Below are 11,397 nucleotides of genomic sequence, written 5' to 3' on the forward strand. Positions count from 1 at the left end.
ACTGATGCACATTGGAGCAGCTTGAGGCAGCAAAAGAGGGAGATCCCCGGCCACCCCTGCATTAAATCGGGCAGGCCAATTGGCTGCCCAGGGGATGACGCGGCCGGCCGGGGATTCCCTCAATCATGCGAGGCTGAGAGCCAGCCACTGTGTGTGTGGTGGGGGCGTGCAGCCCACAATCCCACCTCCTCTGAAGGTGGAAGTGGCTTTCTCCAACATTTCTCCAGTGAAAACAGGGACATCCTATTCCAGAATAATAATTTTATTATTTATACGGCGCCCATCTGACCAGGTTGCCCCAGCTACGCTGGGCAGTTTCCAACATATATAAAAACATAATAAAACATTAAACATGGGGGGGGGACCCTTCCCCATACAGGGCTGCTTTCAAATGTCTTCTAAAAGTTGTATAGTTACTTATGTCCTTGGCTTGGGGGGGGGGGGGCTCCATACCCTCCAACATTTCTCTGATGAAAATAGGGACGTCCTAAGGAAAAGCGGGACATTCCGGGATCAAATCAGAAACCAGGATGTCTTCTGCAAATCCGGGACTGTCCCTGGAAAATAGGGGCACTTGGAGGGTCTGCGATATTTAGTAGTATTGATTTAAAATTGATTTTATGTTGTTCCCCACCCTGGCATCGGTACTGTTGAAAGGTGACTTAAAAATCTTTTAAAGTAACGAAGCAAATATTGTACAAAGGCATTGCTCCTCTGAAAGCCACAGAAAGTGAACTGGTGTTTCTACAAGACACTTAATGTGGTGCTATATTTCCAATAATAATTCCTGGAGTACCTACATGTTTGATCAGTAGGGAAAGTAAGTGTCTCCTTTCTCCACCCCAGAGGCATAGAAAACTTCATGAAATGTCACAAACTTCCACCTAGGTATGTAGTACTATAGAAGTGGGTCCAACATTTTAAAAGTTTTCCTAACAATAACAACACACTTGAATATGAATGGCACAAACGTATATGCTTGCTATTCTTCTGAGTAGCAGGTGTCCTTGGACTCTTCGCTTCCACCACTGCTGTCTGTACTGGTTTGTAAATGCAGCTAGACACCGTCAGGCAATTTGATTAAGCAAACTTCTTAGCCTCCTTAGATAGTCATCTGCACTTCATTGCAGGCACCTTTTCGAAAGCATAATGGCAAGAACAAAGCTCAACAAGACACCTGTCAGCTGATATGCATTATCAGAATCAGATACCACTCTTGGGCGAACGGGTGGGTCCCATTATGCTGTTTAGTTCGATTGACTTATCCACATCTCATCTCAAGCAACTTACAGCTTCAACCTGGCTTAACCTTGAAAGAGATAGGCTTTCCAACCGCGAGATACGTCAGTGCGGGGTGTTGGAACTACAGGGTTAAATTGGAAGGTGCAAGATCAAGGTCTAGTACGTAAAGAAAATAGGAAGTGTGGCCCACAAAGTGTTGAATTACATGAACCCATTAAGCTAGGTTTTCTCTTAGAGCCTATACATAAAAGTGGTTGTTGTTGCTTTTTCCAAACCACAACTAGAAATAAACAGCTGGGGATTAACTGTGTGTCATATATTTTCAGGCATTATGAATGCAAAGTATCATTTTCTTGGGCAAGGAAGGACTCATGTAGTTCAAATATCATGGATGCACTTTGTCTCCATTTTAGGTATGCTACCTGGCTGTTTTCTAAAACGTGTTCAGCTGTAATTCAGAAGGCCACAGTGACATACAGTGTTGGAAAACTTGCCCCCTTGGGAGAGGCTGGCAACTCTCCCAGGCTCCCGGGGCTTGTTCTGCCCTGGCTGGCATCCCCGCAAGTCCAGGGAGAACTTTATAGGTGACATCTCCCAGCGTGGAAGATGCACATCCCCTTCTCCCCTTGCATACCAGCAGGAGAAAAGAAGATAGTCAGAAAGTCTACATCTCTACAGTTTATTTCTGACTTTACAGCTGTACAAAAACATGACCGTTCAGTTCAGTCTTCTCCAAGCAAGTGACTCAGACTTCCTTCACATGCGCAACAGGAAGGTCTCATATTACACACAGAACAAAGCTCTGTAAATCCTGTGAACTGCCTGGAATATCCTTTCCCAGGACTAGCCACATCATGTGATGTAAACACCGAGCTGGTTTGCAGCTGCGTAGTACTCATATCGTAACATCCAGAACCAGGGGTATCATATGCCCCTCATTCAGTTCGAGGGTGAAAGTAGGCAGAGTCCTGTGGGCAAGAATACCCAGTGGTGGGCCCTACGGCCAAGGCTATTGGCTCCCGATAGACAGTCTGAAATGGGCAGGAAGTTTGCATACCAAATACCCAATGCCTTTTGCTCTCCTGCACCAAGTTACAGCAGCTGAGCTCTGCAACATATGGAAGAACTTGCCTACTGCCCCATGTCCTACAGAACCTGCTTCTGATCCTCCTGCCTTCGTCTGGGCTGCCTGTCACTCCACAGACTGCAAACTGACCTGCTCCCTGTTCTGGATACCAATGCCTACATATGTGCTAGGAGTTAGCAGCCCATGCCTGATGAATCACCGCTGGCATCCAGGCCTCTCGCGCCAATGGCCCAAGAGTCCCATAGAAAGGCTTGTTCCTTCTCAGTGCTATTTTTCTACAAAAAGAAATGTCGGAGCTCGCATGAACTTCTCCCTTGTTCTCTTAGAACGGCAATGGTGCCCACCTGAGAGGTGTGCTGGAACCAAGTTCTGGTGAGCTCTGGCGGGGGGGGGAGCCCTGGTCCTTCTTGACATAGGGATGCATTTTCTAAGTATACCATTCATACCCTGCTAATGGCACTTGGAATGACAGAGGTTTAAATATACTAGGCTTAACCCTTCCAGGAAACATAACTTAAGGCAACGTAAGTTATCTGCTTTTTACCTGCCAGGTTTTAGGTCTGCTGGGATCCTCCTTAGCACATCAAACGAAATTGGGGCATACTTGCCTGAGAAGAACACAGGAGAAGAAGCCAATGATGTTCCACTCTTAGCAATCTGGAGTTCACAGTGGCTTCTGCATCAAAGTGTCACAAAGCTTGTGGGGCAGAAGTGGTCCAAGCTGAACATAGGTCCATCTACTGTCTACAGTGACCAGCAGCAGGTTTTTTCTTGCCCTATCTAGAAATGCCATAGATGGAAGGTGGAACCTTCTAAGTAGAAAAAGACCTTGCAACAGGCCCTAGACAACAGCAGAATGGTTCTATCAGTGACCTTCAAACTATCTACATTTCTGAAGGGACATTTCTGCCATGTGAAGTTTTCTACACTGCACATTCTATTAATGTAGGGCAGGAACCAATCCTGTGAGCCCTTTCCATGGCCTCTTGAGAAGTTGTGTGCTTTACCTAGAAATCACTCCCTTGAAACTATGCATTATAGTAGGAAGCTCAATAGTGCTGGACAACTTGTAATATTGAGGGGGCCTGAATGGAAACCTTAGGATTTGTCAGAAGTGCTAAGAATGTAGTTTGAAAACAGCTGTTTTGAGTTATGTCCTTGTCTAACACCTGCCCAGTCTAGAAAGCCAAGAATATCCAACAAGTTATATAGGAGAGAGGGCATGTTAGGTCACCTTTAGGTCACCTTGCTTCTTGACTCAGTTGATTAGTCTCACTCTCATGATGATGATTCTGTCTCATCAATTTATATCAGTGCTTCCCAAACTTGGGTCTCCAGCTGTTTTTGGACTACGGTTCCCATCATCCCTGACCACTGGTCTTGCTAGCTAGGGATGATGGGAGTTGTAGTCCAAAAACAGCCAGAGGCCCAGGTTTCGGAAACAAATATATATATATATATATATATATATATATATATATATATATATATATCCTGCAGTTCTGATCAGCTGATGGGAATAGGGAACAAGGTTCAAAACCCAAGCTGCCTACAAGTCCAACAATGCTAAGTTAGAATGTAGCATTCTTTTCAATATATATTGCATTGTTTCCGCAACCAGAGTCTTGTGCTTGCAAAGCAATGTACCAGAAGAGATGTAAGCAGCTTGAATGCCCATCGGAAGGCATTAAAATGCATCCTGGTTGCCCAAAATCCACAGTACGGCCGGACTCTGGCTTCAGCACCTGAGGCTTTGCTTGGATAGCTGCCCCCAATCATCTGTCCTCCACCCCTGGTGCGAACCACAGGAATAGCTTCACGTCTTTTGCATAGAAGGGTATCCACGTTGCTTCAATTCTTCCTGCTGGCTGGTTATTGCTGCACCTGTGACTTCTTAAATTAGCCACAGCTGGACTAGCTGAGACCTCTTGGCTGCCAGGCCTCAAGAGCTGAGCACAGCCGCAGCCACGGGGAAACAGCGAATGCTGTGTATAAGCCAAGGAACATTACGGGCGTCATAAGCCAAGGAGCATTACGGAGGCTCAAGAAGAGAAGAGGCAAAGCCTATGTACATGCACGACAGCAAAGATTCCTTTCTTTATAACTTTGACTGAGCTGGAGCTCCCAAGTACGACAAATTAATCTGGGTTGCAATTGGAGCAAGTGTATTAAAATGCCAACTGAAGTCTCTCTTCTTGGTGGTTATGATTTAAAAAAAGAATCTGGAAAAATTATTCTTAAAAGCACTGCAAATCTGAGCATGGCAATAAAAGAGGCGCATTCACAGGCAGCTGCATTCAAAGATATGGAGGCTCCGTGCCAGGGATTTTCACGTGTGCACGATACTCAGCCTCCCCGAGTCAAGCCATTTGAGTGGAACTTATTACAAAACAAATTCGGCCGCAGGTAGAACTCAGTTTTGTACCGCCCCAGGCACAAATGCCACGACTCATGTGATTGGCTAGGGATGGGGGGGGGGAGACGCCCAGCATTATGACACCACACACAGTTTGTAGGAGACATAACAAAGGATTGGTTCAGTGTCTCTCATGACTTTTAGTTCCATCCTCAAAAGCTGCAGGAGGAAAGGCGGAGCAAAACTTGAAACTCATTGAAGAAATGAGTTGCTGATAGTGCAATCACACATACAGTGGTGCCTCGCAAGACGAAATTAATCCGTTCCGCGAGTCTCTTTGTCTTGCAGTTTTTTCGTCTTGCAAAGCACGGCTATTAGCAGCTTAGCGGCTATTAACGGCTTAGCGGTTTAGCGGCTATTAACGGCTTAGTGGCTTTAAGAAAAAGGAAACAAACTCGCAAGACGTTTCATCTTGTGAAGCAAGCCCATAGGGAAATTCGTCTTGCGGAACGACTCAAACAATGGAAAACTCTTTCGTCTTGCGCGTTTTTCGTCTTGCGAGGCATTCGTCTTGCGAGGTACCACTGTATGTCCACTCAGAAGTGAGTGCTGCTGTGTTTGTAGAGGTTTACTGTCTAATGGCTGGTAAACAAGGCATGGCCAACATGCTGCCTCCAGGCGTTCTTGGATAACAATTCCCATCGGCCCCAGCCAGCCTGGCCAATGATTCGGGGACAGCTGGTGCTGTGGTCCAGCAACACCTGGAGAGTGTAATGTTGGTTCTCTTTGGGTTCTGAGCTGCAGCCTGAATTAGGTTTCCAGGGGTCTGGGGTTACTGGATTACTTTTTTGCCCAGAAGGTTATCGAAAGTCAAACAAATTATGTATAAGTGGGGGGAGGTGAACAAAAGCGGGGAAAGGCGTAATAAAGTATGTAAAGCAAGAGAAGTAATGTGCAGCTGTTTAATGTGCATAATATAGGCAGGTTACAGAATTCAGTTTTCTTAGGCCAAGATGCTCATTATCCCATTTTAGATCGCATAGCTCAGTTGGCTAGAGTGTGGTGCTGATAACGCCAAGGTTGCAGGTTCGGTCCCCATATGGGACAGCTGCATATTCCTGCATTGCAGGGGGTTGGACTAGATGACCCTCAAGGTCCCTTCCAGCTCTACAATTTTACCGTTCTATTATTCTAAGCTCTCTCCATAGCTGCTGCCATCACCTGTTTTATCAAACACGACTATACTTAGTTACCTGAGTACACTGGCTTCCAATTAGCCATCCTTTGCTCTTTTTCTTCCTGCTTCCACTTCCGCTTCATTGCATTGTTCTCTGCTTCCCTCCTCCCCACAACTTCCATTATACAATGGTTTTCATCAGCCGACTAATAACGTTGCTAATTTGGGAGTCGCTGGATCGTGCTCTTTGTCACTCCTTGCCTTTTGTGCTCCTACAAGTGAAAAGATATTTAGAGCCTCACCCCCAAAATTGCTGGGGGGGGGGGGAGAGAGGACAAGACATAGAACCATATGCAGTCAGGTAGTCCATGAAAGGGTTACTTTCTCTGCTTTGAATGTCTTTTATTTTATAGGAACTCATGGAGGGGGGGGGGAATCCAGCTCACATTTCACGCTCACCAGAATAGCGCTTGTGAGACATTCCAGCTGCCTTCAGCCCTAACCTCAGTTTAGAATGTTACATCCTAAATTACAAGGTATGGATGTGTGTGTGTGTGTGTGTGCGTGTGTGTCCCCTGACATACACACACACATACACAAAACCATTTAACTGGGTATGATAAAATAAGAACCAGCAATGTTGCCACTTGGCCTCAAATTACCCAATGAATGGTGGCTTCCAGAAATATTAGAAGGTAGTCTTCAAATGGGAACAGGCCTGAAATCTCCAGTGATAGCTCTTAGGATCATGAAAGGTAAGCTCAGCATGATGGGGCAACATGGAGACAGTAGGTTCCATCTGTCAGGAGCTCAGCCTACACTTGAGTAGGACCCTGGCAGAGACACATGCCCGACTGGCATGTTCTCTTCCTCCTGGTCGATCGTTCGGAAGCTTCAAAAGCTTTCTTCAGCCCAAACATCACAGCGACTGATGCCAACCGAAACCGGCACACTTAGGGATCTGCAGAGTTTGCGCAACTTGCATGACAGACCTCAGCAACTCAGCATTTTGGCTAATCTGCTTTATTTACATATAAACACACACAGGGCACTGCAACATGGCTCCCTCTCTCTCTAGCATCAGACAGCAAAAAAAAAAAAGAACAAAGGACAATAGTCCCACCTCACAGAACACAGTAACACAAACATCCTGTCTCCGTCACTTCCCACTCTGTGGAGTCAGAACATATACCGTCATATGGAATTCTAACACCATCCACCAAACAGTGTCTTCTTCAAGTTTTCTTACCAGCTTAGCTGCCAGCTACTCAGAGTTACTTGGGAGGGTTACTTGGGGACACCACTGCAAGCCTTAGGCACACCATATTCTGATGAAATAGTGAGCTTGGATAGCAAACAGGTGGCCAGAAAAGTCCACCCTGGGCCTATGAATGAGCCCCTAAATCTTGATGCGTTGGAGAGGCAAGCCAGGATGCAAAATGCCATGTGCGTCTGGGAGCCTTTCACTCCTGCCGTCCTACTAATGCACTCATGCAGCTCTCCATATCCCCTAAAAAGCCACTTTTGGAAGCTGGGGGAGCCAGCAGGGTGGCATTACATGAGACACAAGGTGATGCTGCTGGGAAAGTCAATCAGCAATATGCACCCCCAATGTGTATGCAGAAGGCATGGATCTCTCCGGACTCCCGCCTCTCCTTGTCTCATGTTTTATGTACAACCACCAGTGCCAGATATTAACTGCAGCTCAAGAGGGCATAGCTAGAAGGTCTTGGCCATGAGACCGAGGTCTGTGCGCATGTGGGCACAGGCGCATAGTGTGCAGGCCCCTAATGGCTGCTTAGCAAGGAGTAGAGCATGAGCAGTAATTACAGACCTAAGTAAATTTTTGCCCATGCTTTCTTTTCCCCCCAGTTTAAAAACTTTATAGCAACGCACATTTTTCGTAGGTTCTGTTTTCTCTCGTTAAAACTCAAAGCCTCAAATGAACTCCTCTTAAAATGAAGCATCAACATTATACAGGCCACAGGAAGAATTAATGTGACTGGAAATTGTGAAATCAGCTGAGCATCATCTCTTTTTCTTCTTTTTTTCCTCCTAGGGTGATACCTAGAGACAGAGACAGAGCTGACAACGCCAGAAGATGTCAATGCCATGCAGAGAGAAGATAAATTTAGAGTGAATGATTTCCCAGTTATGCAGGGACCAACAGAGAGTTTATAATAAAACAATTTAAACACAGTTTGGAATATGACAATGGCAATTTTTCTTGTGTAGAAAACAAACCATTACAGATCTGTGTTTGTGGCCCAGCAGGGTGTTTTGTAATATAGACCTTCTTCCGCATTTGCCGAGCAGAAGATATTTATGTCCAACTTCTCATGCAGCCTGTGATATTCTACATTATTATTTCATTTGTCTCTTTGTTATAACTTCATCTCAAATGCTGGAAGAGATGGATCATCCAAGAAGTTGTTGGGGATGTCAGTTGCTTCCTTAGCTTCTTGGAAAATCTGCTTTTCAGATGTGTTCATGGTTGGCTTTGTATTCCTGAAGAACAGAGAACCTCAGTCCAGGCTCTCCAGGCCTCTCTAAATGGTACTCTCCTAAACTCCACCCCACCCCATGGCCCCCCACCCCAGGCTATGCATCTCAATGATCTTGCTCTGCATCCTCCTCCCCACCTAGAAAACCAAGAACTGAACCTTTCGCATGCAAAATGTGTGCTCCAGCACTGCTTTCCCACCATATGCAGAATTTCTCATTCAGATCTCCCCACTCCTGCATAATGCACCACTGCTGGACCTCTGGCAATGCTGGATGATACGGGTACCACATATGCCAATTCCTCCAAGACGCTCAGCTCCAAATCTCACCAGTGCTTCTCCGAAAGCTGCTAGGGACACCATCTGCATGCACTCTGCCTTTTCACACTCTTTGGCTTCCTTCATCCGCCTCTGTTTCCTACTCACATTTTCTTTCCTACTCACATTTTCTTTCTTTCTTTTTTCTCCCTCCAGGCAGCCTCCAGCTGGACAAATTCCCTGCCTTCCCACAGCTGCCTAAGTCTCCTTCTCCCCTGGATCCTTCATCAAGCAATCTGAGACTACGCTGATGTGACTGCCTTTGCTCCTTCATCTTCATGCCACTTCTGCTTCTGGGAGACCAGGGGGAAGGAAACTGGTTGCAGCTGGAGGGGGAAACACCCTGACTTCTTCACTAGCCTGACTCATCTCTGCCTCTGGACCTCCCTTGCCTCCAGCCTCCACTTCTGCCTCTGATTCTGGACTGCTCTCTGCCACAGACTCTTCCTGCTCACTAAACCCTCTTCCCTCTCCAGCTTCCGGCACCTCCTCCTCCCAGTCTGCTCCCTCTTCTCCCACTGACCACTCATGGTCATCCCACCACCAGTCCCTGGACTCTGAACCTTCTTCTCTTGGTAGATAGAACTACCACAGGTAGATTGTGGGTTGCCTGGAAGCCCGACTTCAAAAACAGGGGCACTCCCCACACAATGTATGGTCCTTGTTACAGCAGCAAACTGCACTGAGATCAATAGGAAAGCTGCAGCCTAAAGAGTTGCTGAAAATAAATAAGGAACCATAAACGATCGCCCACTGTTAGATTTAATTCCCCCAGTCTCCTTGATAAAACCTTGGAAGGGGATGATTCAATCTGCATAGCAGACGTTATAAAAGCGTGCAAGTTGTCTGAAATATTCCCCCTTTTTTTTTCCTTTTTATCTCTGAGTCATAATAAAACAGGCAATTTCCTTAAAAACCAGAATACAACGTTGTTTATACATTATGGCGAGGTCTTTATTATCATTACTCTGCTTCTGCATATTAAGAGAAACCTTAAACTCCAGAAGTAAACATTGTGACAGTTGCCTTTTTAAAAATGTATTTCTTTTTTTGGGTGACCTATGCAAATCTGCTTTTTAAACCTAAATGACAGCAATCAATTATTCAATTTGAAATATATTGAGAAGAATCCTGTGGCCTTCCCGTGTACGCCTTCATTTACAGATCCGGTTTTGTTTTGTTTTTTAATTATCAGCTCAAATGAAAGAGGCTGCTTTTGAGTTATTCAGTTGCGAAATAATACATGTGGATCAAATACTGGACAAGATAAGCAGGTTCAGCGTTAGGACAATCTGCCCGACAGGAGCAGCTTTTGATACAATTTTAATCAGTCCTCTGGCCCCCGAAATGTCAGGGAGCTTCGTGCAAAATGAAATTATCCTTTTCCCTTTGCTTGTTTCCCGTTCCAGCTAATCCCCTCTCTCTTTATTAAACATATCTTTACCATCTGCACCGGCCGAAACGTTCGACACCTTAGTGGAGAACTGTGGCCGAGCCGGTTTTTATGGGCAACACGATCAGAGCTTTAGGCACATCCTTCGGATTATCCCAAGGACAAAAGAGGATGAATAATCCATTAACTGTAATAAGCAAGCGCATGTATCAATGTAACTGGAACACGGTTTTGGTTTCAAATGCAGAAGCCAAATCGGAGAACCGGCGCATCGTCAAATGCTTACAGTTCAGCATCTCTTCCCTCACCCCACCCCGTACCGCGCCAACGTCACAATACAAGATCATTTTCATGTCCACATGCTTCACTAAACAGTACATCTGGAAGCGATGTTTCAGCCACTGCTTATCAGCCTTTTCCAGTACAGAGATGTCATTCCCAAATCTGCTACAGCCAAAACAAATGGTCCTTTGGGAGGAAAACATAAGAAATGCCTTCCTGGATCAAATCAAAGATCTGTCTAGTCCAGCGTTCTAGTTCCAACAGTGGTCTTTACCATGCTTCTGGGAAGCTCACCAATCGGGTCAAGGGTGCCAGCTTGAATAAAATATTGCCAGGAGGGGGGCGAGGTTAAAAATGCACCATTTGAATGGCAATGCCCATTAACTTTGGGAGGGCCAGGCCCCCTCAAATATTTTACTGGTAGGGCTGAAGGAACCCCAGCCCCTAGTAAGTGACTCCTATGAATCAGCTACAAAGTAGACAGCCATTGCCTATGGTTTGTCCCCAGCATGCAATACTCTTAAGATATACTGCCCCCGAGCATGAAGGCTCAATTTAGCTGTCATGGCTCATAGGCACCGATACCCTCCTCCAATAATATGGGTTGACTATTAGCTCCAGAGAGAACAGGGCACAGTAGCATCATATCTATCTTCCTGGCCACAGACATAGGACATTTGGGCCCAGAAAAGCTCTCAGGAAGAAGCAGACAGCATCCCCATGGTGGAATTTTCAATGTCACGTGACACTGCTACACACACGAAAAGCACACCTGGGACTCAGCTTCGTGTGTGTGTGTGTGTGTGTGTGTGTGTGTGTGTAATGCATTATAACACTGTGACGCCAGATGGTGCTGTAGAACTGAAATCGGAACTCTCTGAAATTTTCCATTGTGAGCTTTAAAATGCGTTTTTTCCCCCAGCGCATTTTCAGAGCGTTTTTTTAATAGCTGTGTAGATGAAGCCCTGCACTTTCTTATGCATAGTAACTCGCATGGCTGCGACACATGATGAGTGAATTCTGCAACAGCGCTGCTAG

At 45.7% G+C, this 11,397-nt stretch overlaps 1 long non-coding RNA gene across 1 annotated transcript; it reads left to right on the forward strand.

Annotated features, from left to right (window-relative positions):
* Positions 1-6,273: 6,273 nt before the first annotated feature.
* On the forward strand, positions 6,274-8,061 carry LOC310710420. Its single transcript, XR_014528055.1, has 2 exons — positions 6,274-6,398; positions 7,922-8,061. It is a non-coding gene; the product is annotated as an uncharacterized lncRNA (long non-coding RNA).
* Positions 8,062-11,397: the final 3,336 nt, after the last annotated feature.

Source organism: Podarcis liolepis (assembly GCF_965112155.1).
Source record: "Podarcis liolepis genome assembly, chromosome: 6".
In the NCBI taxonomy this organism is placed as follows: Eukaryota; Metazoa; Chordata; class Lepidosauria; order Squamata; family Lacertidae; genus Podarcis; species Podarcis liolepis.